The 26,062-nt window shown below is 37.0% G+C and overlaps 1 protein-coding gene across 6 annotated transcripts in view; it reads right to left on the reverse strand.

Annotated features, from left to right (window-relative positions):
- Window positions 1-26,062, reverse strand: part of PLAGL1 (PLAG1 like zinc finger 1) — a 104,186-nt gene that overhangs the window by 32,374 nt on the left and 45,750 nt on the right. For 4 of the 6 annotated variants that reach the window (XM_036248534.1, XM_036248536.1, XM_036248537.1 and 1 more), the window contains exons 1-3: window positions 25,932-25,992; window positions 21,593-21,663; window positions 8,591-8,630 (exon numbers count right to left, since the gene is read on the reverse strand). The gene's annotated coding sequence lies outside the window, so the exon portion shown is untranslated. Of the gene's footprint in view, window positions 1-8,590; window positions 8,631-21,592; window positions 21,664-25,931; window positions 25,993-26,062 lie in introns of those variants that run through there. The other 2 variants (XM_036248535.1, XM_036248538.1) reach the window with 2 other exon arrangements.

Below are 26,062 nucleotides of genomic sequence, written 5' to 3' on the forward strand. Positions count from 1 at the left end.
CTCTGGGGCCCCTCCGTCTTCCTTCTCTCCCAAAATGGAGACAGACATACCAAGAATTCCTTCACAAGGTATAGTGAAATAACCATTCCTCAAAAACGATATAACTCATCAGAAAAAGCTGGTCTTACGAGTAGAAACTCCTTATTTAATAGATCACTCTATATAACCTAAGAGAGCTGTTCTGGAAACTCACTAAGTTTCTATAAATCAAATCATTTTTTAAAAGCACTAAAAAAATGTACTACTTAAAGAAAGGCTACAGCAAATGATGAAATACGCTCATCAATTCATTTAACGACCTTTCAAGAGCATTTACAGAGCACTTAGAAACATCATGTGATCTTCACCACAACCAGCCAAGAAAGCTACTTTTATTAATTTCTATTTTTGAATGAGGAAAGTAGGCTTGGAGAGGTAATAAACTGATAATACCAAAGCCACAGATCTAAGAAGTATCAGAGTTAGGACTTGAAGCATTCTGTTTCTAAATCTCATGCTGTTTCGTTGTATGCATATAATCACTCACTGAAGTTCTCTTACCACAGCTATATTAAATCAGTCATCATCTATTTCTAAACCCAATGCATTGCACCACTCATTCAAGAAAGTAGTGTATGCACTCTGGTATCAAATAGGTCCATATTTAAATGTTCGTGTCGCCTTTTCGTAGTTTTCTCAATTAAGCAATTAACAACATTTTAGGCCCTCAGTTTCCTTATCTGTAAAACAGGAATAATAATACTTTTCTTACAGAGTTTGTGAAGGATCAAATTAGATAACCTATATAAAGCACCTGAAACAGTGTTAGCAAATAATAAATGCTTAATAAGGGTAGCTATTACCATTGATGTTGAAAATCAAACCAATGTAAAACCTGTTAAAATGGGAAAAATAAAATTTTCTTTTTAATAAAAAGACATAAAATTTAATGTTCAGCCTCTGAATTATATGATTCCCTTTAGCACTAAATATTTAGCACTCAAGTCTAGGAATTTATGTACCCAACTAATTAACCAAGCAAGATCAAATTGTCATAAAAGATATGCTACTATACAGAATGGAAACACTAATTGAATTATCTTTAACAAAGCTAATTGAGGCAAATCCCTGGTTGCTATAAAGTAGCAATGTGGTTTTTCCATATAATCAGCTTTACTTCTTGCCATTTACCCAATTTAAATACAACATATTGGCGCGAGGCAGAAATTCACAGATTGTTGCCATATGAAGAGAAATATACTTATTAGGAATATTTGTTGCATATAGCTAGTGCTTTAAAGTTTTCAAAGAACTAATATATATCTTACTTTATTTGACCCTAACCCTACTAACTAGGAGAAAACAGATAAACTTTTCTAGCACAAGAACAGACTGTCAGTGTTAAATGGAAAACCTTATTTTTTACTCCTTGTATCATTGTTCATAATGTCCTATTGATAGATGGTGGTATGTAGATGCTATAGGACAATGTACAGAATACTGTGGGAAGACAGAGACAGAGGCCAGCATGTCTAGGACATTCTTCACTGTCTAACTTGATGAGATTTAAATCTGAATTCTGAATATGCCATTCAGTAATTTAGTTCTTCTTCAATGCTTTTGTTAATTTTCAAACTTGGGAAATAAATCCCCCTTTAAAATTTTTTTACAAAGGCTTCAATATTAAAAAGCCAAGGAGTTCAGCCCACTTTTGTTTGACTAAACACCACTTAAGGGTGCTTCTAATTCTACATTTCTGTGATTTTAAAAATACTGCTCATTCTTATATTACATTATTTACTATTAATACATCATTTTAAATGTACAAATAAATCTACAGCCTCTTCCTTCACTACTGTTTATCTCAGAAATTAATAGTCTGAAAACAATAATAAGAATATCAAGGGGAACATGTCTTCCTAAAGAAACTCATCCCATAGCTGGGGAAGTCTGATGGTTATTTCTTTCCTATTAAGAGCTAAGGGTTACCCTCTTATAATCACCCCTAATTGTCTTCTCCAATAAAATGAAACAGGCATAATTTCAAATAAAAGACATTCCAATATTTGAGACAATTTTAACAATCCCTTATATTGAACCATTATTTTGAGACTGTTCCTCTTTTATAATATAGGCACACAGGGCTATAAATTTTCCTCTAAGTACTGCTATAGTTGCATCCTAATTCTCTGGAAATATGTTTTCGTTTCAAATACTTTCTAATTTCTCTTTTCATTTTCTTTTTTGTCAGATGTTTATTTAGTAAAATTCACCAGTGTGATCATTGGGCCTGGTGTTTTGTTTCCTGGAGGTTTTTGTTGTCATTTTATTTTACTATTAACTTGATTTCTTTAACAGATATAAGGCTGTTCAGGTAACCTATTTTTCAAGTGAGTTTTGGTATTTTATATATATGTCTTTGTAGAAATTGGTTCATCTCATCTAATTTATCAAGTTTATAAGCACAGGTTGTTGGTAGTATTCCCTTACTACCCCTGCAATATCTATGAGTTCCGTAGTTATGGCTTCACTTTTATTCCTAATATTGGTAATTTATGTCTTCTCTTTTTCTTGGTTAGCCTGGCTAGAAGTTTATTATTTTACTAATATTTGCAAAGAATAAGCTATTCATTTTGTTGACTTTCTTTACTGTTTTCCTATTTTCAATTTTGCTGACTTCTCAAAGTTTTATTATTTACTTTCTTCTGATTGCTTTAAGTTTACTTCCCTCTTTGTTCTCTAGTTTCATGAGGTAGAAACTTAGGTTGCTAATTTTAGGTTTTCTTTTCTAATATATGCATTTAATGCTATAAACTTCCCTCTAATCACTGTTTTAGCTGTATTCCAACCATTTTTATAAATTTATTTTCATTTCATTTAAAATATTTAAAATTTTCATGAAACTTCTTTGACCCACGGATTGTTTGATAGCCAAATATCTGAGAATTGTTCAGCTATTTTTCTGTTATTGATTTCCAGTTTAATTCTGTTGTAGTCTGAAAATGTACTTGGTATGCTTCCTATTCTTTTAAATTTAAGGTGTTTTTATTTATCTCCTAGAATATACCCCTGGGGTAGTTGGAAGGGTGATATTCAGTTACAAGATATTTCTGTACCTTTATTTCTAATGTAATTCCATTATGATCAGGGGACATTCTTTGTATGATTTAAATTCTTTTAAATTAATTGAGTTGCTTTCTTACCCAGAATATGGTCTATCTTGATCAATGTTCTGGGTGTACTTGAAAAGAATATGTATTCTGCTGTTGTTGAGTAGAGTGTTCTATAAACAGCAACTAGGTCCAGTTGGTTAATAGTGCTTTTTAAATCTTCTATATTCTTATTGATTTTCTAGCTACATGACCTATCATCTACTGATAATAGGGTGTTGTAATCTGACTATAACTATGGATTTGTCTACTTTTTCTTGTGTATACTAAAACTCTATTATTAGATGCATAAACGTTTAAGACTATGTCCTCTTGGTAAATTTACCATTTTATCATTATGAAAGAATCCTCTTTATTCCTGCCAATATTCTTTGCTATAATTTCTACTTTCCACTTTGTGATGTTAATATAGCCACTTTTAAACATTAGTGCTAAGATATATGTTGTTTTCCATCCTTTAGCTTATAAACTATTTATGTCCTTATATATGTGAAGTACAGTTTTTGCTGGCAGCATATACTTAATTCTTGTTTTTTAAAAAATCTACTATGACATTCTTTGTCTTTTAACTAGAGAATTTAGACCATTTATAATTAATGTGATTATTGATATTGTTAGGCTGAACTATAGCATCTTGCTATTTGTTTATTTGTCCCATCTGTTCTCTATTCCCCTTTTCCTTTCTTCTGCCTTCTTTTGAATTATTTTTTTATTTAATTTTATCTTTTGGCTTATAACTCTTTGTCTTGATATTGTAGTGACTGATTTAGTGTTCACAGTCATATCTTTAATTAATTACAATGTACCTTCAAGGGATATTATACCTCTTCACATATACTATAAAAACTTTGATTTTATATTTTAATTATTCCCCTCCTGACCTTTGTGCAATTAGTATCATATTTCACCCCAACTCTATTGTTACTATTTTTTCTTAAACAATCAATTATCCTTTTTAAGATTAAAAGTTTTAAAATCTTATATGTTTACCCAGGTGGCTACCATTTCTGATGCTCTTTCTTTCCATCTGATATTATTTTCCTTCTTCCTAGGGGCTTTAACATTTGCTGCAGTGTGGTAATGTTAAATATATGATAATGGTAATATATTCTTTCAGCTCTGTATGTTTGAAAATATCTTTATTTCATTATCTTTCCTGAAAGATATTTTTATTAGCTATAGATTTCTAGCCTGACAGTTTTTTCTTTCATTACTTTAAAGATGTTACTTCACTGTCTTCTGGCCTGCATTGCTTTTGATGAAAAGTCTGATGTCATTCTTTGTTCCTCTAAATTTATAGTGCCTATTCTCTGCTTGCTTTAAAATCTTTTTATTTTTGGTTTTAAACTATTTGATTATGCTGCGCTTTGGTCTGTCTTCCTTTTTCTTTTGTTCTTGCTAAGTATTCATTGAGGTTCTGAGATGTGTGGGGTTATTGTTTTCACCACATTTAGCAGCCTTTCAGCCATTATTTCTTTCATTGTTTTTTTCTTTTCCTTTCCTTCTTTGGAAACTCCAGTTACACATATATAGAGATATTTGGCTGACTGAAGTTGTCCCACAGCTTACTGATGGGCTGTTTTCTTTATTAAATATTTTTGTGTTTTATTTTGTATAATTTCTGTTGCTGTGTCTTCACGTTCACAAAAATCGTTCTTCCTGCAATGCTTACTCCTATCCAATATATTTTAATCATGTTTATGTTGTCTCTAGAAGATCAATTTGGGTCTTATTATAGCTTTCATGTGTCTCCTTAACAAACTTTATGTTTTCTTCTAGTAGCTTAAACATATGGAACATAGCTATAATAACTTTTAATATCTCTGTTTAGTAAATGTTTTATTAAAATATTAATTTTAATTGAAGTGATTTAATTAAAATATGCTTATTAAATTTGTTTTTTAAATCCATGGTATTTCTGAGTCTATTTCTATTGATTAATTTTTCCCTTTACTATTGAATTTTTCCATTCCTTTGTATATCTGGTAAATTTTGATTGAACACAAGGTACTGCTTACTTTACCTTACTAGGTACTGGATATTTGGTCTTTCTCTAAATAGTCTTGAGCTTTGTTCTGGGATGGAATTAAGCTACCAGAAACTATTTGATTCTTTAAAACAGGAATTTGCAAACTATATGTCCCAGAGGTCAAATCTGGCCCACACTCTGTTTCTGTAAATAAGGTTTTATTGGAATACAGCCATCCCCGTTCATTTACATACTGTCTATGGCTGCTTTAACATTAAAACGGCAGACCTCAGTAGTTGTAACAGAGATCATATGGCCTGCAAAGCATAAAATATTTTCCATTTGGCCCTCTACAAAAATGTTTTATTATCCTTCTTTAATGGCTTACTTTTAAGATTTTTTTTAGGTAGGATCAGAGCAACCTTTATGCTGGGGCTACTTCTGCCTCACTACTGAGGCAAAAGCCTTCTGAGTATTCAATCTAATACCACTTGTATTACAAAGTTTTCCTACTCTCAATGGTGGGAACACACACTTCCCAGCCCTATATGACCTACCTTTTCCCTTCCGGTGGTTCTTTGGGTAATTCTTAGATACACGCACTGGTCAGCACTCAGCTGAAGATCTCCAGGGTGTTCTCTCTGTGAAACTCTCTCTTCTCTGGTACTCTGTCCTAAAAATTCAAGCTGCCTCAGCCTCTCTAAATGCCCAACTCTATCACCTCCACTCAGGGTGACCTCTGGGCTGTGTCTGGTTACCCTTCATACTCCGTGGACTTGTGCACATCATTTGTTTCCCTTCTCTTGGGATTCATTTCTTATGTCACTTGCTGTCCAATGTCAGAAAACCTTTTTTCCCCCATATGTGTCATGGGGTTCTTTTTCTTGACTGCTCCGGCAAGAGAATAAATCCAGTTCCTGTTACTACATCATGGCTGGAAGTCCCCTCATTATGAAGTTCTACTTCCTTACATTTGCATTAGTGCTTTATATTAGAAGTAGTGACAAATCTACATTATCTCATTTCTTTTTGTCTACTTTGCTAAGATGCAGAGATTATATAAAAGCTCAAAAAATGCAAAAAGTGACTTGCTGGGTCTATTTTTTTTTTTTTTTATCCTTACCCGAGGACATTTTCCCTTTTTTATTCAGGTAGAGTGGGAGGGAGAGACAGGAACAGAGAGAGAGAGATAGAAACACTGATGTAAAAGGGACACATCGAGTGGCTGCCACCCGCACGACCAACCAGGGCCGGGGACAAACTGCAACCGAGGTACGTGCCCCTAGTGGGAACCGAACCCGGGCCTCTCGGGACCGCAGGTCGACGCTCTAACTGCTGAGCCAAAATGGCCAGGGCGACTTGCTGGGTCTATTAAAGATCAGCCCACGTCTCCTTGTCATTTTCTCTTTTATAAAAATAATTTTTTCAAAATTTACTATATTAATGATATAAGTAACAAAATATTGTCTTCTGAAGTATTTTGAAAATTATTTATTACTAGTATCTCGAGTTTATACTACTGAGAAATATAGAATTAGTTAAAAGATTAATAGTACTGCATGCTGCTAATGGCCAGGTCTATCACCTCAGTTAATCCTCATAAATCTCGCAGCTATTATTATTTCAATTTTATAAATGACAAACTGTGCCTAAGAAAGTTTCATTAATTTGTTCATTGTCCTCCATCAAAATTGTGTCATGTACTTACTGGTACCACAGCCAGAATTCAAGTCAGGCTGTGCTTGGTTCTAAAACTTGTTCCCTCCACCATGCTGTCTGCTCCCAAGTATACAGCTCTTCAAAAGAGAGCTGCTGGAACTAAAGTTTGACAGAACACTAAGTACTCAGTAACAACGTGGCATTAGAAATCATTAACTAAAAGTATCAAGACCTATTCATTTTTTTTTTTTTTTTTTATCCTCACCCGAGGATAGTTTTCCATTTTTTGTACAGATAGAGTGGGAGGGAGAGAGAGGAAGGGAGAGAGAGACAGAAACATCGACGTGAAGGGACACATCGAGTGGCTGCCACCCGCACGACCAACCAGGGCCGGGGACAAACTGCAACCAAAGTACGTGCCCTTAGCGGGAACCGAACCCGGGTCTCTCTGGACCGCAGGCCGACGCTCTAACCGCTGAGCCAAACTGGCCAGGGCAAGACCTATTCATTTTTTTAAACTAAAGAACTTCTAATCAAACAAGCAATGAAAAAGAAAATGAAGTATATAGAAATATATAGGAAATTTGGATTTCTTTTTAATCATATGTAATCTACTTGAAGTTTTCAAATCAGGCATTCAAACTTCCTTACTGAGATATCTGGGCAAGACTACAACTGACAAAATTCTGCTGAACTTGAGCTCCCGCAGATTTTTCTTACATCTAAGTACTGAAAACACATTCTGCTTCCTTAAGATCTTATTGTTTATTTTATGCTAACAATGCTATATATATTTACAGTAGAAAATTTTAAAATATACATTTCTTCTTTGAATTATTCTTAATGTGTTAGTTTCTTTTTAGACATAAGAAATGAACCTATTATCTTAAGTTTCCAATTATTGCTAACATGATGAAAAACAAAGCCATCTTCAAACAATATTTCTTAGAGATCTTTAAAATTAGCTTAACATATTTCAATTCTTCTCCATCAAAATTATGACATATAAATCAAAACTACTGGCTGCATATTATGGTTCATAACCTTATTTTTCCATACTGGCAGTGCAGTCTATTCTAAGAGAGCCAAATAAAACCCACTTAACACCATAAACGTTTTCACTGACACAAGGAATAATTCATTTTCTGAGGTTAAAAAAGTTCATTCCGTTCTCCCTATTTCAAATGTTTGGATTTCATTGAATTAAGAAACAAAAAAAATTACTAAAACAGGAATTCTAATATTTTTCTCAATATACTACAAAGAAAAAGTTATGGAACTGAAATATGGCTACTCCAAATGATAAAATGGGAAAAAAGCTAAAGTCTCCCAATCTGGAACCCTTCCCCTCATTTCATGTAATTGCCAGATTTTCACAGGTAAATAAAACAGAATTCCTTTTACCTCACTAGTCAAACTGCTCACACTAGTGGCTTTCTCCCAGGCTGCTGTGTCCCTATCCCCTGTCCCAAAGATGTCTGAGTGAAGACTCTGGTGTCCAACAGGATGGATATACATACAGTGCCAGCTCCACCGGCAGCACTTTGCTTCTGCCAATCATGACCCTGACAGGAAGTCACTCCAAAGAAACAGGTGGCCCCCGCTCAAGGTGTGTAGTTTAAACTGCCTCGAAATAACTCTTTATCACCTATGGTATCATAAAATATAAATCAAACCTAAAAGTATTATAAGAACTGCATGATAAAAAAGTTTTGCTCCAATTTTTGCTTCTGGTTCTCTTGAAAAGTACTCTCATGTAATTAGAAATGGCAAATGTCAGGGTGGAGGATAAAAATTTAAAATGCCAACTCACAAAAGCCAATGATGACTGTTATCAATCAGGCAGGAGCAACCTAAAAATAAAATAAAATTTAAAATAAAAATTATTTATTGGTTTTATATAATAGTTTTGCACTCAATGAAGTGAACTTCATTAGGATAATTGTAGATTCACATGGGGTTTTAAGAGCGATATTGAGTACCCTTTGCTCACAATGGCAACAATTCACAAAACCGAAGTATGATATCACACTCAATCCAGTTATATTAATACAACCCACTGGTCTTTTGATAATTACCCTAGTCTCATTAAACTTGTTTGTGTGTGTATTTAGTTCTATAGAATTTTACTACTCCCAACACTTGTACATATATCCCTCTGATAACATCCCCACTTCATGCTTTTTAGAGAGAGAGAAAGAAAAGCTATTGGATATATTGGCTAGAGCATCTCATGTTTCAACGCTAAAGTTACTTCCCTTCCTAGCACCAAAGGATAACCTTACCTTTCCATTCAAAGTTTCCTCTACATTATCATTCTCTCCCTCTACTAGAGACACTTCTCCCCAACACACAACCATGCTCTGGTATTTACCAAACTTTAACTAACAAAACCCTCATTGACCCCTGCTTCTCCCACTATATTCCCAGACTAACTTTCTCAGACTCACTTCTGAAAAGAAGTAAAAACTTAGACAATCCCATTTCTTCACCTATTTACTTTCCAATCTGGCCCCCTGGCTCTCATCTCCACCACTCTATCCTTATCAAAGTCCTCAAAGCAATGATTATCTTCGTTCACAAACCAGGATACTGAAGCTCCGGAGAGATGACGAGGTTGAGACAATAAAGACACACCTCCCCTGGTAGATGAGCAAGAACCCCAGGGCTGGGCTAAAGCACTCTTTTCAGGGTATTCTACTTCCAGGGACTTCACCTTCTTCCTTCCTTCTGTCGCACTCCTTGCATTCAATCTCAGATTTCTTGGAAGTTGCATTGTTTTTCATCACTTTTAACTAAGATAAAGGACTTTGCCTGACCTAACAAATATTTTATCTGCAGCACTTGATGGATATTATTTTATTTAATTGTCACAACCTGAGAATAGGGGGTTTTATCCTCTTTGTACAAGGAAGAGAATTTGGGCTGAGAAAGAATAAAACCTCCCCCTAAAGCAGACAGTTAAGAAGAGGTACGGCCAGCATTTGACCTGATCACCTGGATTGTGCGGCCCAGACTGCCAGCCCTTCCTTCATCGTGGTTAGATCTCATAGTTCCTCAGTTGTTTCTATTATATGGTAACATGGTAAGGGGATAAGGTCAGAAAACCTAGTGTTGATACACGCGTGCTATGAGCAAACACATAAGAAACTAATTTATATATCATAATGGGACTTTATAATGAGAATTATAATTGTTAAGACATGACACTCAACTTTGGTGATCAGGACACTTTCCCTCCCTAGCTCTACCTGGGAAGCTAAATTAGTAAGGACAAGGTGTGTGACAGACTTGTGTGTTCACCCACATTCTATTCTCAATTTGTAGGCAAACAGATAGTACACTTGCTCAGTACTGCCATTAAACTAGGGAAGAGCTAACCCTTCCATCTTTTTATGAGAAGTCCAAGCATCTAGGGGACAGATCCATGAAGGCCCAGATTCCCCTCTTAGCCTACGCTCCAGGTTCTGGGGATCGTGAAAATCCTTGTGCAAAGAGCTTCAAGCCTGTGCTGGGACTGCACAGCCCTCTTCCCAGACCTGTGTTTCTGAGGACAGATCACGCCCAGTGTATGCAACCCTAGGCCCAAGAAGTGGCCCGGGGGTGGCTGTTTACAGAAATACGGACACAGCTTAAACATGTCACCTTCACACGGTGCAGAATTGGGCCTAGAGAACAAAGAGAAGGGAAGACAGGCCACCTCTCTGTACACTGACATGCTCTAGAGGTGCTGAAATATCAAGACTCCAAGAATTACACATTCAGACCTGATTTTCCAGGTCATATGGGATAAACTTATCAAGGAATGAGAGTGTATTTTTAGTTAGTTAGTTTATTAGCTTAACATAACTTTTAACTATTAAGATGTACAGTAGAAGTCCTTCTACTTACATTCCTGCTTGAAATTCTCTATCCCTTTTAGTTAGGCACGGCCATGTAACTAGTTGTAGGCTGCTAATACAGTTAACTATTGATAGAAGACCATTTAACCCTCTCTTTCCCCACCATGGCAATCATGGTTAAGTATTTCTGAGAGCACACAGCTACAACATGGTGGAGGCTTCGCAGGCCTGAGTCTCGCTATGGGGGACAGAGTCCCCACAAATCCACGAGAGATGTTTAGCATAAGCAAAAAGATGAACTGTTCAGTGAAGCCACCGTGGTTAGTGGGTGGCTTCTTAGGGACAGCATGGCTTTAGTCCATACTGATGACACAGAATTGGTACCAGAAGTAGGCTGCTTCTCTAGCAAAAACCTAAAATATATGACCTTGGTTTAGTGGTCAGGAAGCAGTTAGGAAACTGATCTTAAGGGCTGGAAAGATAACGATGTATTTTACACAGTAGCAAAGTATCTGGTCAAGCCTTTGCTTCTGGTGCCCTGGGGGCAGATCACCTGCTCCTGGACTTGCCGCCAGCAGAGAGGAGAGAACAGGCCCTGGGAAGTGTGCACTGCTTGCTGCTGGCTGCACTGGGCAAGGTACCCAGGGAAGAGATGGGTTCAGAAAAGAACTGCCCACTTTTCAAGAAGTGAAGGGGAATGGGGAGGTTCCAGTCTTTTCCGATTTGCAGGGTTATAAGAACTGCTTCTCAACTTTCACACTACCAGTTTAAGACCTTGAAGGTCATAAGCCCAGGAAGAAAACCATTTTTTAATTAAATTTACTCAGGACAAGGATATATAACGTATTTATTAAACTATTTTATTTGGATAAAATGACTGAGAAAAACGGTAAGATTAAGTGTAAAGCTTCCAACAGATGCCAGCCAGTCCCAAAACAACTTTCTTTAGGTCCAAAGAGCTACAAGAGTGAGAACGCAAATCAATGCAGGTCTGAACCAGGTTTCAAAACAGAAGAAAAAATGGTGGTGTGTTTACTAGCACACAGAACTGACTGGAAACAAACAGATAAGAAAACTTGATTTTGAACAGAACTGTGTTGCCAAAGAGAACCAGCTTATCAACTGAAGTCTTAAAACGACCCTTTGGCTCCCAGCCTTGTCTATGGAGGAAGTGGGCAGAAACACCTGTCCTGTTCCCAAGGAGAGCAAATCTCCTCTCCACTCCTATGCGGCTAAGGAAGACACAGCAACCCCCCCCCCCCCCAAATGGGGATCTAGAAGGGACAGTTCAGAGGAAATGTTTGTGACCCCTCCGTCTGTGCCCTAGTAAAGGCTGGCTGCGGCTGCCCTGGCTGCAGACTAGCTCTCCATTTAGCTGTCCCCAAGTCCCCCGCAAAGATGTCATGTAGTCTTGGGTCCTACTTGGCCAGTGAAGTTTGACATCTCCCATTTTAAAACAATATATAGGTAATTCTGGACAAAATAGCCAGGCAAGAGATGGAAAAGACTACTCTACCTCTACCCATTAAAACAATTACAGGAACAGAGATGCTGGTTTCTAAACAGCTGAAAGCTAAGAGAAGATTCATGAAATAAACATGTCTTCAATATATACCACCTCAGACCATCCTCTCCCAAACAGTCCAACCTCATGGACCAACCAAGTCTCGTCCTCCTCTTTCTTTCTGTTTTAATCCAAGTCAGCAAAAGGGGGTGGGGGAGGGGGCAGTTCAGGGAAATTCAGTAACTTTAGGTAATTACAAAATATTTTGAGTTGGCAGCCTAATAGAAAAAATTAAATGTTCCTTCTTGTTATAGACACACAGATTCCATCTACTCTAAGTTTTAGAAATCTGAATAATATGTTTATGCTTTAAAGTTAGAATATTTTCCATCATCTACTCCTCCAACATTGTGAGGAAAAACTAGAATTAACATTAACAAGTAAATTACAACAACAAAAAGAACCTAAATCCTAAACTATACTGGGAAAATTTATAATTTATAATACCCAAAGACGATGTATGGATCTGTATTATATTAATATCCCCAGAAAGGTATCAGAAAAATCAACAATTTTCCTATATAATGTAGATTTTAAAACCTCACAGTGAATGATTTTCTAAATCATGTCCTTTGAGAATATGAACATCTTTTCCCAGCTGTTTAAAAGCAATTTTCTGGATTGCAGTTTTAAGCATCTCTTTGAATGAGACAAGGTTTTACCCTTAAAACCTATGACACGGGCTTCATACTTCACGGAAGTGCAGGCAGAACTAACATAATAGCTCTACTTCACACAAACTCTCAAAATCTCCAGTGGGACCTGAATTAAACTGCTTGCATTATAAATGCTAATACCATGCTCTAAAAAACATGGCAGAGACTGAGAGTAACATGAACACGAACGTAGCTTGTCTCCAGTCCCAGGGTTTCGCTGCTGCACGTATTTCGACAGGACCCATTGTTGTGGACTGAACTGGGTCTCTCAGAACTCCTATGGTGAAGCCCTGTCCCCCAATGTGACTACTGGAAGGTAGATCCTTTGGTTAAGGGTACAGCCCTAACCCAATAGGACTGGTACCCTGATGAGAAGATAGGGAGGCACCAGAGGCCGTTCTCTCCAAGCATGCCCATAGGAAAAGGCCACTTGAAAATCCAGCAAGAAAGCCGTCACCTGCAACCCGGGAAGAGAGGTCTCATCAGAAACGGAATTTGCTGGTACCTTGATCTTGGACTTCTAGCCTCCAGAATTGGGAGAGAAAAAATGTATATTGTTTAAACCACCCAATCTGTGGTACTCTTGTTGGTGACGGCCTGAGCATACTAATTTAGATCTGGGAACACACGCTGGGAAATGTGGAAGTGGCTTGGGCCGGGGCAGGTCACAGACAGGCTGAGGCTGCGGGCTCCGAGGCGCGGGCTGGCAGTCCAGCTTGCCTTGAAGAGCCTGTTGGTAGAAATGTGAACTTCAAAGGTGATCCCGGTGGAAATGAAGAATACGCCCCTGGAAACTGGAGGAAAGGGGACCCCTGCTCTAAACTGGCAGAGAATTTGACTGACTTGTGTTTAGTGGAAGAAGGAACTTAGAAGTAATGGAATAAAATATCTCACTGAAGGGACTTCTAATCCAAGTGTTGAAGGTATGGCCTTGCTTCTCCTTTCTACTTACAGTAAAATGTAAGCAGAGAGAGATCAATTGAAGACATCCTTAAGCAAAAAGAAACAGAGAACTTGAAGATTTGGTAAAATTCTCAATCTACCCACATCGTAAAAAACCAGAAAGCATGCCCAGGAGAGACTATCAAGGGTATGGCTGGATAATCATTCCACAGTGAGAGCCCCCTTCCCACTACAAGTCCAAGGGTTGGGGCTGTTTCCTCCTTAGTTTCAGAAGGCGGGGTCCCCATACTTGATTCCAGTGAGTCTGTTACAGACACGCCCCCTTCCCACTGCCTAAGGCCATGGGACCAAAGGACAGATTATCAAGCCATAGAGGATTGTTCTTGACCCTTAAAATCTAATAGAATTTGCCTTGCTAGATTTTGGACTTGCTTGGGACCCATCAACCCGTTTCCTCTTCCCAACGTCTCCCTTTGGGAATGGGAGTGCCTCTCCCACATCTGTCCCACTGTTGTATTTTGGGACCACCCAACATGTTTGGTTTCAGAGGTTCACCACTGGAGAGGAATTCTGCCTCAAAATAAATCATACCTCTGGTCTCATCTATCCTGATTTAGATATTTAGTTGTGACATTGGACTCAAGCCTTTCGAATTGATGCTGCAACAGGTTAAGACTCTTAGGGCCCTTGGGATGGAATCAATATATTTTACATGCAAGAAGAATATGAATTTAATGGGAGGGGCAGAGGGCAGAACATTACAGGGAATGTTTTCCCCTCCAAATTTTGTATGTTGGAGCCTTCACCTCCAACATTATATTTAATGGCAGGGCCTTTAAAGAGGTAACTAGGGTTAAATAGGATCATAAGTGTGAGACTTGTGTCCTTATAAAAAGAGGAAGAAACATTAGAGACCACTCTCTCTCCACACATACACAGAGGAGAGGCCCTGTGATGACACAACCAGAAAAAGGCCGTCAACAAGCCAGCGGGGCCTTCCCAGGAAACAAAACCGCTGGCCCTTTGCTCTTGGACTTGTAGATTCCTGAACGTGAGTAACTGCATATGGACTGTTAAAGCCTCCCATTCTGTGGATCTTGTGATGACAGTGCAAGTAGACTAATACATCTACCCTCCCTGGATATTTCAGAGTATCATTCCCAGGGATGAAAGGAAGGAAGGACATTAACACTGGGTGAGCCCAAACCTTAACTAACAAATGGAGACCTTTTGTTTCAAGGTCTAGTAATACTACCTATTTCCTGCGAAAAGATTTCCTACAAATAAAAAAGATGACAGACAACCCAGTAAAAATGTGCAAAAGACTTGAACAAGTACTGCACAACAAAGATATCCAGACTATCTAAGATACATATGGATACTCAACATTATTAATAATGAAGAAAATCCAAATGAAAACCATGCCCTATCACTTCACATCCACCACAGGGCTTGAGATGAAAAAGAAGAAGAGTATCAAGTGCCGGTGAAAATGTGGAACTGCAACTATTCCTCTGCTCGCTCGTGGGAGTACATATTTATTCATTCACTGTTGGTAAAACTTTTGACAGAATTTATTAAAACTAAACATATGGCTACCCTATGACTTTAACAATTCTAGTCTGAAATACGTTCCCAAGCAAAACACTGCAAATGTCCACCAAAAGACCTGTGTATGACTATTCATGCAGCTTCATTTGTATTAGCCAAAATTAGTAAAAAACCCACACATCTATTAACAATGGATAAACAAAAACTGTGGTATACTGACACAGTGGAATGCTACTCAGAAAAAAGTATATATGAGAAACAATCAAGTATTTATATATGCATCAACATGAACAAATTTCAAAAAAAGTATGCTGAATGAGAAAAGCCAGACACAAAGGAATACATACTCTTCGGTTACTCTAAAAGTTCAAGAATAGACTAATCTATAGTGATGGAAATCCGAAGACTGTTATCTCTAGGGGAGGTACTGGCTGAGTCATGCATGACAGAATTTTCTTTTTCTGAATGGATGTAACATTGTCTCTCTTGATCTTGAGGTTGTATATATATATATATATATATATATACACACACACACACACATATATATACATATATACACACATATATATGTATATGCATCTGTGAATTTATATATATGTGAATATATATGTATGTGTGTGTATATATATGTGTGTGTGTGTGTGTGTATATTCATCAAGCTGCATATTTAAGATGGGCTCACTTTATATGCTACCCTCCCACGTATTTTTTAAATTTATCTTTATTGTTGAAAGTATTACAGATGTCCCCCCAACTCCACAGAAGGATAAAAATTACTTCATAAAAGATAAGCTGACTATTTTTACCTTATCAGTTGCCTCACTTAAAGGTTATTAGGAAAATGTAAAATTTTCTACTTAAAAGGAAAACAGAGACCAAACACATTGTGCTTGAATTTATAACTGTTTCTTTGACCCTCAAATAAGTGAAAATTAGACTCTTCAAACCTTACCCATTAGTATCATAAAAACTTAGAAGGAAAATCCAAAGAAAGTAGAGTATATCAGTTGGTCCTTGGTCCACAGCAAGTGGCTTGGCCACTGTAAGGAGCACTCCAAATAGCACGTTGACAATGTAAGTAAAGCAATTTCAGCAGTGTGTTTTTACCATAAATATGTCTATTAAATAGTTTCATTTAACTATTTATTTTTAGTACCAAGATAGTATGGCATAGAAGAAATAGCAAGAGCTTTTGTATCAGAAAAACCAGTTCTGCCACTTACTAACTATATGGCGTTGGGCAAGTTTCCTAATCTCTTTGATACTGAGTTTCTTCACAATTTAAAACAGGGACAATAATACTGACTTTGCAAAATTGTAGTACAATTATAGCAGGTGCTTAAGAATGGTAGCTATTTAGCAATAGCTCTTTGTATGCAAAGTATCATGGTAAGTACTGGAACCCTATCTCTAAGAACCTGACCAACTGGAAATGACATTTAGATATAAAGATTGGTGATGAAAGGTAAGAATTTAACAAGGGCTACAGATTACAAATTATAGGGCTCCTATCATAGGTGGATTGCGGAGTGAGTATCCTCTGAACAGAGCCTGGAAAAATTTTGAAAGCCCACTGAAGGCACACGAAATGACATGATAAAAGCACAGCCTCAAACACAGCACAGTGACTTCAGATTCTGATGAGTAAAGACCAACTGTGCCACTGGGCTAATTCTGAGGAGTAAGACAATGAGGTTAGTAAAGCAAGCTGGGACGAGACAGAGAAGGGCCACTGTCAGGCTAAAAGTTAAGGATCTGTTTTCTCAAGTCCTGGATATCACTGAAGGATTTTTTCCCCAGGGGACTGACCCTAGTGATCATTAGCCATGCTAGAAAGGGAAGGAAAACATCAATACAGGGAGAAATAATATAGGATGATAAAGGCCTAGTCCAAGATGCTCAGAGGACTGAAAGAAACAGACAGAAAAGGCATTAGAGTTCCATGTTACCCACTTTTAAAAAATGAACAGACACTGAGTTTCCTTGAATGATTCAAGTAGGCCTGCCTTCAACTTTTGAAATGATCCTGACATGGCCCATATGCTCAAGAGCAAAGAAGAATCCCAGACCAGCAAAACATATTGCCTGGCACACTGAAAGTGCTCAATACGTACAGCTGGCAAATGAATCTTCTAGAATATTCCTAATATTGAAATCTCTACAATAAAACATTGTTCAATGTGAAACGTGTAGAAAAGCTAAGATCATTTTTCCTTCCTGCTGAAGGGCCATTTTTCATAATACATGCCAAGTTCTGAATTTGCTCAACTCAATATTGAAAAAGACTCATTTGCAAGAGCTACCTTGATCTCTATCTCTACCCAAAGACTCAGATATAAATCGCTCTAGAAAGTTGGGAATGTTGCCACCTCAGTGGCTTAGCTCTTGTGCAATTTTTTTTTTCAGGAATCTATCATTCATTATGTCTTTTGCTATGGCAAAAGAAGAGCCACTGTATGACTCATGAATATTATATTAAAAAATTAACAGTAAGTTAAATCCAGATCATATAAATATATGTAAGTTTTACCCAGGAGTACAAGATGATTTAATAATTATATATTAAAATAATTAAAATTACCTACCACATTAAGAAATACAGAAAGAAAAAAATAAGCACATCCTAGGGACTAAGCCCAATTCTTAGCCCTTTTGATGTATGAACTCATTTAATTATCTCGACAACCTTCTTGGTAGACACTTTTATCTATATTTTTCTGTGAGAAAGTTGAAATATAGAGAAGTTAAGTAACTGTCCAAGATTACACTGTAGAGTAGGAAGAGGCAGAACTAGGAATTGAACCAAGGCAATCTGGCTCTAGAGTCAGAATTCCAGTTAATAAATGTAGAAAGAACGAAGGAAATGGAAAATCACCATTAGAATACCACAATAATAACTGCTGCAGGCAAGATCAGCTGAATGCTAAAATTAGTGGGCAAACTTAAAGGAGAAACAGGGCATTTGCAAACCCTCAAAATATCTCCCTCAAAATATTTACTAATTACCATGGTAGTTTTAACATATATCCTCAAGTCATTTGATACTTTTCCCTCTCCTTCCCATAAGTGTGGACTTGCTTCTAACAGACAAAAAGTGAAAAGCTGTAATGTTACAATGGAGAAATCTGGCAGAAACCACCTAAGCTCTGTGATCAAGGTTAACATATTGATGTGGATATATCATGTTGCCCCAGATAGGATGCAACAGAAGGACACAACACCTTGGTGGCATTCTTCCTTTAGAGTCCACAACCTCGGTCTAATAGTAAGAAAACATCAGACTAGCCCAAATTAGGGGACACTGTGCAATCAAAAAGCCAGTACTTTCAAAAGTGGCAAAGTCATGAAAAACAAGTAAAAATTAAAAACTGTCACAGATTGGAGAAGACTAGGGAGACATGACAACTAAATGCAGTGTGGTATATGGACTAGAACCTGGCAGAAAAAGAACACTGATGGAAAAAGTGGGGAAATTGGAATAAAGTCTTCCTTCAGTTAACAGTATTGTGCCAATGTTAATTTCTTAATGTTGGTAAATGTACCATGCTATGTCAGATGTTAACATTAGAGGAAGGTGGGTGAATGGTATATTGAAACATTCTATATTATCTTTGCAACTCTTCCATAAGTCTAAACTTATTTAATAAAAAGTTGTTTTTTATTTAATACCCTTTACTGAAAACAAATCTCCATAAACCAGGAACAGAAAATTCTTCAAACTGGTAAAAGGTATCTACAAAAAAATACTGTAAACATTATCCTGATTAGTGAAATATTGACTTATCTTCCCTTAAGTTTAGAAAAAAGCAAGGACATCCATTTTAAAAACTTCTGATTAATATTCTTCCAGGGTTCCCAGCCAGTGCAATAAGGCAAGAAAAAGAAAAAAGGAATAGAAATTAGAAAGGCAAATTAAATTCTTTTGCAGATGATGTGATTGTGCATTTATACAATCCCCAATAATCTACAAGCTACCACAACTGAAAAGTGAATTTAGCAAGTTCATAAAATACAAGCTTAATATACAAAAATCAATTGTATTTCTATATACTAGCAAATGGTTGAAAAATAAAATTAAGAAAAAGATAGAATTTACAACAGCATCCAAAAGTCAAATGCCAAGAAGTAAATTTAATAATGCATAAGATCTTTACACTAAAAAAAACACACACACAAATGCTAGAAATAACTGAAAAACTTATTCAATGGAGAGATATACCATGTTCATAAATTGGAAGATTTTGTTAAGATGTCCATTCTCCAAAATTTGTTCTGTAGAGTTGATGCAGACTTTTTTTTTAACATTACTTAGGCTTTTATTTTATTTTTAATATGGTTTTATTGTTTTTTTTTTCTTTTGTTGTTGTTGTTGTTTTTAGAGAGAGGAAGAGATAGAGATAAAAACATCGATGTGAGAGAGACACATAGATCGCTGCCTCCTGCACACCCCCAACTTGGGATCGAGCCTGAAACCCGGGCATGTGCCCTGACCAGAAAATCGAACTGGGACCTCTCAGTCCATAGGATGACACTCAATCCACTGAGCCAGACTGGCTGGGCGATGAAAACTTTTTAAAAATAGATTATTAATAAGTTCATTCTAAAATTTATATAGACATGTAAAACACTTAAATAGCTAAAATAATCCTTAAGAAGAATAAAACTGGGGGTTTACACCACTGTATGTCAGGTCTTACTATAAATTACAGTAATTAAAGTGTGGTACTGATGGAAGAATTGATCAACACTTCAAGTGGAACAGAATAGAGTACAGAAGAGGATCCAAAATATGATCATTCATTTTCACAAAGATTCCACTGCAATTTGATGGAAAAAAAAAGGTATTTTCAATAAATGTGTAGAGCAGCTAGATGTCCATATGAAAATAAATAATGACCCCCCAACTCACACCATACACAGAAATCAACTGGAGATAAATCAAAGACCCAGCGATGGGTCTAAAACAATAAAGCTTCCAGAGGAAACCATGGGCAAATGCCTTTAAGACCTCAAGGGAGGGCAAAAATGAGGGGTGGGAGAAAATGTTGATGGCAGGGTGCAAAACAGCACTAATACCTCACCCCCCACCACCAAATACTGATAAATTGAACTTATTTATTCATAAAATTAAATTTGCTCACCCCAAGGCAAATTAAGAGACTAGGCAAATTTCAGACAGGTAGAAAACATTTGCAAACATGATAAAGGTTTCATATCCAGAATATATAAGGAACTAAAAAATCATTAACAAAAAGAAAACCTAATTTAAAAAGTGGGCAAAGATTTAAACAGGCACTTCACAAAAGAAGTCTGAAGGGTCAATAAAGATATAAAAAGATGTTTAACATTATTAATATTCATGGAAATGCAACCAACTTACCCAAAGACCACCAGTTCAGCTCCTTGGTATATAGTCAAGAAATATAAGTATATATCCACCAATGGCAGTATCATGACCATCTGTAGTAATTTTATTTATAATGGCCCAAAATGGAAAACTCATATTCATCAATACGAGAAAGGTGGTATATCCATATAAACAACATTTTCTGTAAAGGCTCCAATAGAAAACAGTTTAAGATTCACGGGACATATGGTCTCTGTTATAACTACTCAACTCTGATGAATGGACATGACTGTGTCCAATAACATTTTAATAAAATATGTTCTGGACTGTACTGGACCCACAGGCCATAGTTCGCTATCCCTGGTTATAAAGCAAAAAACAAAAAACCTACTTATACCTGCAACATGGATGAATTTAAAAAATATCCTATGAACAAAAGACAATAACACAAAAAGAATAAACTATATGATTCCATTTATACGAAGTTCAAGAATATCTGAAAATAATCCACAGTGACAGAAGTCAGGAGAATACTTGACTAGGAGAGAGGAATGGTTCTATTGATAGGAAGGGACAGGAGGAAACTTTTGCAGGGATATAAATGTTTTATACCCTTATGTAGGTGGTGATCACACGGGTACATACGTATATAAATTTCATTAAGCCATAAACTTTATTTTTGTTTTTATTGCATGTAGATTATAGCTCAATTTGGAAAGAGAACAAAAATTAGATAAAGATCAGAATACAGATCTAAAATTATCTAGAATTCAACATGGACAAAGATATATATAAAAGTTAGATTAAAATGAAACACATGGAGGACAGAATGAAAAAGCCTAACAGAAGTTGAATCAGAGTTTTTAAAGGAATGAAAAGAAAAAATAGAGGAAAAACAACACTGAAAGAGATAAAGGATACAACTTTCTAGAACTGATGAAAGACTAACCTTAGACACAGGAAACACAATCGATCCAGGATAAATGAAATGGCCACACCTGGACACACTCCGTCGTGAAACTGTAGAACACAAGAAAAAAACAATTCTTAAAATCAGGCAAAAAAAAAAAAAAAGAGATAGATTCCCAACAAATAGCAGTTATTTGAACTAACTATAACATTGAAGTCAAAGTCAATGGAATGATACTTCCAAAAGGCTGAGAAAGAAACTGTTAACCTGAAATTATATACCAAACAAAACCATTATTCAAGAATGAAAGCAAAATGAAGACATTTTCAGATTAAGTTTGCCATCAACAGCCTCTTAATAAACAAGCTTCTAAAATATAAACTTGGCGGGGGGGGGGGGGGGGGAGGGATCTGAGCTACAAGAAGAAATAACAAGCAAAGTATCCATAAAAAAGAAAAAAAAAAAAAAGTCAAATTTGTAGGAGAAAAAAATCAAGATGGAACTAAAACTCTGGATGACAATAACGTGTGCACCAAGAAATTAACTGGAGTCAAAGCAAATTTGGTTTCTTGAATTGTTTGAAGAAGAATAGAAATAATAAACTTTAAAGTTAAGTTTATTCATTAAACTTTTAAAGGAAACTACTAAGGGAAAGAAATCAAACATATAATTAGCTCAGAGGGAAAAAAATGGAATCAGAAAAAATCCCAAAGGTGGCAAAGGAAGATAAAAACACACACAAAGAAAACAGGATTAAAACAACCATAAAACAGAATGCTAACTTTAATCCTAAATATATCAGTAATCATATTAAACTTAATTGGGCTGAGAGCTCCAGTTAAAGGACAAAGACTATCAGTGTGGATTAGAAAAACAATCAGGTTTTACCTATTTGAAAGAGATATTCTAAACTGATGCTAACTAAGAGGAAGGTGTGACTATAGTGTTATAAGACAAAACAGAGTTTAAAGTAAAAGGCATTTGGGAGAGGCATCCATAGAATGACAAAAGCTCCAATTTACAGAGAGGAGAGACCAATCCAAACTTGCATATACTTTCAACTTTCACAAAGCAAAGGTGAAAGAATTACAAGAAGAAATTGAGAAAATGCATTATTTTATTGTGATGTTTTTATTACACTCATCTCAGTAATTGATAGATCAAAAAAACCAAAATACTAGTAAAGTTAAAAAGATTTGAGCGCCACAATTCTTATGCTTGATCTAGGATATATATGTATATTATAAATGTGTGTGTATATACACATAGATATGTGTAGGTATGTATATATAGTCTTCCCAATAGTTCGTTCAAGGAGCTGTTGAAAAAGTAACCATGAGGCCATAAAGCAATTCTCAAATTTCAAAGAATCGGTAACATAGAGCTCTCTTTTGCTGACTACAATGCAAGTTAGAAACCAGTCACAAAAGGATAACTCACAAAACCTTTCACATTTGGAAGTAAAAAATACTTCTAAAAAAATCTCAAAAAAGAAAAAATATGATAAAAAAAATTTAATTCTTAGAATTGAAAAATATACTAAATATAAAGCAATAGTAAACAAAAAGTTTATAGAATTTGCAGAGACAAATCAATGACCAGTGTAAAGGGTCCAGAAATGAGCCCAAGCAGGTCTGGGAATATGTTTATGACAGAGGTGGCACTGCAGACCACTGGTCCTGGGCTGCTCCACGCCGGGAAAAGAAAACAGATTAGTCTTAATCGCACAGCGTGAAAAGTATACATTGATATATACATATATATGTGTGTGTGTGTGTGTGTGTATAAATGTTAGGTAAATTAAAGATCTAAATATGTAAAAGGTACAAACTTCAAAATTTTTAGAAAAAATTTCAAAACCTATTACCTTAATAGTAGATATAGTATCTTAAGACACAAGAGCACAAAGAAAAGATTGTCTGCAGTTTATATAACCAACAGAGGGTTTGTATCTTGAACAATGTTTTCCAGTGGAAATTTCTGCAATGACGGAAATGTTCTGTTAAACAATATAGTATAATATAAAATAGTACCATAAAATATAATAGCCACTGGTCACACTTGGCTATTGAGCACTTGAAAAGTGGCCCAGAATAACTGAGGAACTGAAATTTTGAAGTAAATATGATAGCATGTAAGCATTTTAAAATCTCTGATGAAGGTCTGTTATGTTTTCATATGCTTTGCAATATTTAATTTTTCATAAAATGATTTTATTTTAGTTTAATTACTATAAAATTAATTTCAGTTTTATAAAAAAATAAACAAAATTGCATTTTATAAAGCAAACACACCAAAATGTTCATATTATTATCTGTGAATGATTTTAATTTTATTCTAAATATTTTTTTAATATTGTTATTTAGGATACAAAAACACTAAAAATTAAACGAACACTAATGTATCTAGCATAAAATTTATGAAATATTACTGATATTAAACTCCCTAGGTACCTGTCCCTGATCACGCCTTTCCTTTTTTTTTAGAGCAGATGGAAAATATGAATAATAGACTTAGACTAGAGCCCTGGCTTCAGGTTTCTTCATTTTGAGATGCCCATATTTTAATTTATTGGGGGATAATTTAATACACAGACATATGTGTCACTTAACAAAGAGTTATAAAGCAAAAACACTCATGAAACCATTACCCAGGTCAGGGATGAAGCACTTCCAGCATCCCCAAAACCCTCAATGTGTCGGTCCACTTCCACAGCCCCCCAGGAGATGACCGCTAACTTGACTTTTATGGTATTGCTTTCTCTACCACTTTTAATGCCTATGCATGCATCCTTAACAACAACTTTATTTCACCAGGTTCTGAATTTCACATAGATGACATCATACAGTATTCTTCTTGCTTTCCTTTTCTTTTTTGGCTCAACAATGAGATGCATTTGTGTTAAAACACAAACCTACTTCATTCACCACTGTACTGTGTGGGTTTCATTTTATGACTACAGCATAATTTACCTTTCTCCTTTCAGATGGACATGAGGTTGCTTCAGCTCTTGGGGTATTACCAATAACACCGCAGTAAACCTTCTTGGACACTCTGTTTGTGTATATGTATGAAAATTTATCTAGGGCAGTGGCTTTCAAACTTTTTTGACCATGACTCATACTAAGGAATGACGTTTTACACCATGACACACATCTGTGTGTGTGCGTGTGAAATTGAGAAGAAAAAAATAATAAGTTTCATGAAGTAAATACCCTATGACCTGAGATACATTCCCATATTTTTCTATTCCCTGTCAATTCGCGCTTTACACATCCCGATCATTAGCCACTTAACTGATTTCACGACCCACCACAATGGGCTCCAAACTTTGAAAAACATCGCTCTGGACTGGAGGGTAAATGCCCGCGGGGAACCGTCAGGGCGGGGAACAGGGACGTCGCGTGTTGTCAACTTTTCTAGATCCTTAACTTTTAAACAAATATTCTTATCTAATTCACCGCTCTATAATTTCAGAGCCCCAACCGGGAAGCATAAGGCCGTGTTACCGTTTCCTTCGGTCGTTAAACAGTATTAATCACTTACCATGTGCCGAGGATCCGCTGCGCTCGGAGCGAGACCGCTGGGTTAGTACACTGGGGTGGGGACGACTTTAGGGACCTGGACCTCAGAGAGGCCCCCGAACGCTCCCAGGAGGGGCCTCTCGGATCCTGCCTGGGGAGGGAGGGGTGGGGGAAGGATTCCTGGAAGAAGGAGGACCTAAGCTGAGTGTTTCTATTTTTAATTTTTATTGGTTTCCTAAAACATTAAAGTAACGCATTTGTTGGGAGAAAGTAAGTTACAATTACAGGAGAGCGTTTATTAAGAAGTCAACATCCCCACCAGCGCCCTAGTCCGATGCGGAGACTAAATAACCAAAGTTGCATGATCGGTTACCCTAATCTAAACAAAATTTTAGGACCCCGCATTTGAAAATACTTTTGAGTCTATCCGATAGGGTCGGCGTTATTAAAGCGTACGACGAATCGTATTTTCCATAGCCTTTGCAAACCTGCAAACACTTGGCGTTTCGTCACGTTACTACTTTGAACCGACTTTTAAAATTTCTTTTATTCTTTAATTTTGGCCTTCGGGCAAGCTTAGAGCCCCAGGTTTCAAAAACCGAGTCTATGTACCGCCTGCCCGGCGTTCGCGGTGTTCCCAAGTGGCATCAGAAGCGCCGGGCGGGAGCAGGTTTTGTCCCGTGGCCGGCTCCGGGGCCGGGGAGTTGGGCGCTCGGTGCCGCGGAGCCAGCGGCACGTACGCGGCGGCACACCCTCCCGGCGGCACGACCGCCGCCCGCGCTCCGCAGCGCCGCCCGCCACCCCGGCCCGTGGCGGCCACGGCCACGGCGCCCGGCCACGGCGCCCACACCTACCCTTCGGGGTCGAGAGCCCCCTGGAACTCAGGCGCGGCTCGGGCGTGCCGCCTGCGCGGCCATGACGGCGACCGGGGAAGCGCCCCGCGCCAAGGCCCGCGGTCCGCTGGGCTGGGGAGAGAGCCGCCCCG

The sequence above is a fragment of the Molossus molossus genome, unplaced genomic scaffold, assembly GCF_014108415.1.
Source record: "Molossus molossus isolate mMolMol1 unplaced genomic scaffold, mMolMol1.p scaffold_m16_p_8, whole genome shotgun sequence".
NCBI classification, from domain to species: domain Eukaryota; kingdom Metazoa; phylum Chordata; class Mammalia; order Chiroptera; family Molossidae; genus Molossus; species Molossus molossus.